Source organism: Hevea brasiliensis, chromosome 4, assembly GCF_030052815.1.
Source record: "Hevea brasiliensis isolate MT/VB/25A 57/8 chromosome 4, ASM3005281v1, whole genome shotgun sequence".
NCBI classification, from domain to species: Eukaryota; Viridiplantae; Streptophyta; class Magnoliopsida; order Malpighiales; family Euphorbiaceae; genus Hevea; species Hevea brasiliensis.
In genome coordinates, this window is record NC_079496.1 from 37,106,890 (window position 1) to 37,109,471 (window position 2,582).

Consider the following 2,582-nt stretch of genomic DNA (forward strand, 5'->3'; position numbering starts at 1 on the left):
ATGAGCTATGGATCTATTGCAAAAGCCTACACTTGATTGTCATGACCAGTTTCAGTATTTATTTTGTATTTGGAGTTCTAGAAGTCCAAATGAAGCAAGCCTAAGCCCAATTGAACCTTAAGAGCCACCTCTACAACTTCTATGAAGGGCTGGAAGCAAGATAAGGCCATTTTAATTGTCAAAAATGGCAATGAAGTCGTCGCTATGGGCTGAACAGTTTGTCTGAACTAGTCTTGGTTTTTGGGCCATAACTTGAGCTGTAGACCTCAGATTTTGGCAAATGAGTACCCTTGGAAAGCTAATAAATAGGGCTACAAGTTTTCTGAAGAGGGCAGAGACATATTCGAAAAGGATGTTGCCGAAAATTGGTCTTGATTTCAGAGATGTGAATGTAGGCTGAAAATCTATCTTTTGAATTTCAAAACTTTTCCTAGTTTGGTTCCCATCTTTGGGATTAGGTTTTTGATTATAAATGCGTCTTTGGGCAGCAGCTAAAACACATCCAATTCAGACCTTCGTTCTCCATTCTCTTTTTAGATTTCTTCTTTATTTTTTTTTTTCTGTAAGCCATGAACATGAGTGGCTAAGTTTTTAATTCAATTCAAAGGATTCTAGTTCTTATACGTGATTTGTGAGATCAGGTTCTTAATTTAATTTATGTCTTTTTGAACATCTATTATTTTCTAATTTCATTGTCTTTGATCTATTGAATTATTTGCTGAAAAGGCCTATTAGTTAATTGTTTGATGTGATCAATTGCCAGTTCATCTTCATAATCCGTAATTGTTGTGTAAGATTGAACGGGAGTAGTAATTAGGTTTTATTAATTATGATCTAAGTTTTTGATAATAACCTAAGGAAATAATAGGGGTGAATTAAATGATTTATGCTTTATAAATTGTTGTTCAGCTTAACTGCTTCCTATTCTTAAAGCAGTTATTAATTTGATGAGGATTGCTTAATACCAATTCAGTTAATAATTAGAGTCAATAAGAGTGCTGGGCTCGAATTGATGAGTATAGGGAAGTTAGGGGTTTACCTCGCTGTTTGGTAAATCTACGTTAAGTATTCAATAAGATATAATTGTGTTTCTTTTATCTATGATCGAATCAATGCATTGGAATGCGAATTACCTTGGACTGAAGTTAGTTTAATTTGAGAGTTTCATATTTAATTTTAGTTCTTAATTTTTGATTTCTGATTTTTTCTTTGGACTGTGAATTACCCCCCCCCCCCAACCTTTGTTTCTTTTTCCATTACATAAGTGCACGAAATTTTAATAGTTCAGTCTCTAGGGTTCGACCTGGATTTACCACTTACTGCAAAAAATATTTTATAGTTGGTAATTTCAGTTAATTTAATTTCTGGTGGAATCGAGAACCATCAAGAATTTTGGCGCCGTTCCCGGGGATTGAGCTTTATTAGAATTCATGTTTTTGGTGTTAGGATATTCTGTTATTAAGTTTGTTTGTGAGTTGTTGTTGTTTTCAGAATTTCAAAAAAAAAAATTACGGTGTTACTATTCATTATGAATTTCAGTAGAATTAGGAGGGTGGCCCATACCTATTTTGAAGGAAACGACGTTTTGATCAAGAGGATTGAAGGCCCTACCGTCTTGAGGCCAAATTCCATTGTTTTATAGGGTTTTGAGGCATTTTTTATTTTTACTTTGAATTCTTTTTATTTATGACAAGAACTTTTCAATCTGGTGAGTTGATCTTTAATCCAGAAGTAGAAAAAATAGCTAAACAGTTGAGAAATTTGGCTAAGTAGGCTAAGCAAATTCCGAGTACATCTGAAGGAGTCCAATCTCCAATGGAGTTAAGTTTGGATTCGGATTTAGATTCAAATTTTGAAAATGAAACCATAGCTGCTATAACCTTGAAAGAGTTGGCTGCTCCTAATCTAAACCAACAGCCTTTGTGTATTCAATGCCCTTCTTTAAATGTTGCTTTTCAGTTGAAACCTGGACTAATCCATTTATTGCCTAAGTTTCATGGTCTTGCAGGTGAGGATCCACATAAGCATTTAAAAGAATTTCATATTGTGTGTTCTAGCATGAAACTTTAAGGAGTTTCAAAGGATCAAATCAAGCTTCGAGCTTTCCCTTTCTCACTGGAAGGCGCAGCTAAGGATTGGTTGTATTACCTTCCTTTCGGATCTGTCAACTCATGGAATGGGATGAAATAGATATTTTGGAGAAGTATTGTCCTGCTTTCCATGTAACCAACATAAGAAAAGAAATTTGTGGTATGCGGCAGTACAGTGGAGAGAGTTTGTATGAGTATTTGGAACGATTTAAGAAACTGTGTGCAAGCTGTCCACATCATCAAATCAGTGAGCAACTGTTGATTCAGTTTTCTATGAGGAATTTCTACCAATGGGCCATAATATGATAGATGCTGCCAGTGGAGGGGCTTTGGTTAATAAGACACCAGAAGAAGCAAGGAGGCTAATTGCTAATATAACAGCAAACTCTCAGCAGTTTGGCATGAGAATGGATCATGCACCTAAGAAGGTTATGAGGTAAGTACATCTAACCTTGAGAAACAAATTTCTGATTTAACTTCTTTGGTGAGGCA

General features: G+C 35.2%; 1 non-coding gene across 1 annotated transcript; it reads right to left on the bottom strand.

The window, feature by feature from the left end:
- Positions 1-2,228: 2,228 nt before the first annotated feature.
- LOC131179701 (small nucleolar RNA R71) lies at positions 2,229-2,335 on the bottom strand. Its single transcript, XR_009148588.1, has one exon. It is a non-coding gene; the product is annotated as a small nucleolar RNA R71 (small nucleolar RNA).
- Between the last annotated feature and the right edge of the window lie 247 nt (positions 2,336-2,582).